Genomic DNA, 611 nt, shown 5'->3' on the forward strand with positions numbered 1-611 from the left:
TTGTAAATGGGCTTTCAATCTCCATTTCCGGGGTCATTTTCAGAAATGTCAACGTATTTAAAGGAAAATGTCAATACATTTTAGAAGACTCTGATGCATTCATTATTTAGCCATTTCATACCGAATGGTGAAAGCAGTTCACATCCTCAGACTGTATACAGTAGGGCTACACAGGGCGCGGCTGGCCTGGCTGGCCTCTATGCGGTGGCCTTGCGTGTACCCCGCATATGCAGGGCTCCTGTGCACACGCGAGTGCGGGGTGAGCGCAAGACCCCAGAGGAGCCGGCAGATGAGCGCCCAGCTGTTGCTGAGAGGCTGGATGTGGGTGGCAGCTGGAGAGAGGGAACCTGCAAGTACCGACCCACGCGCCCGCCACGGGCTGCAGCGCAGTCTCCTCTGCCCTAGCCTCCCTGCATCCCCGGGCATCCCCGCAGCCCCTGCGGCAAAGCCAGCTCCAAACACCAAACAAACCGAAAGGCCTCACGCCCCCAGAACTGCCCCGCGCCCTCCTCCCCCGCCCCGGCGGGAGCGATGCTAATTGCCACGACCAGAGCCGAGCTGCGGCCCCCGCCAGGCCGAGCGCGCTGACGGAGCCGCAGTAGGTGAGGGGC

General features: G+C 60.7%; 1 protein-coding gene across 5 annotated transcripts in view; it reads left to right on the forward strand.

The window, feature by feature from the left end:
- The first annotated feature begins 239 nt into the window (after positions 1 to 239).
- The window catches only part of Nalcn (sodium leak channel, non-selective), a 298,301-nt gene continuing 297,929 nt past the window's right edge, over positions 240 to 611 (forward strand). For 3 of the 5 annotated variants that reach the window (XM_048800656.1, XM_048800657.1, XM_048800658.1), the window contains exon 1: positions 240 to 602. The gene's annotated coding sequence lies outside the window, so the exon portion shown is untranslated. The remainder of the gene's footprint in view (positions 603 to 611) is intronic. The other 2 variants (XM_048800659.1, XM_048800660.1) reach the window with 1 other exon arrangement.

This window comes from Marmota marmota, unplaced genomic scaffold, assembly GCF_001458135.2.
Source record: "Marmota marmota marmota unplaced genomic scaffold, marMar, whole genome shotgun sequence".
Lineage (NCBI taxonomy): Eukaryota > Metazoa > Chordata > Mammalia > Rodentia > Sciuridae > Marmota > Marmota marmota.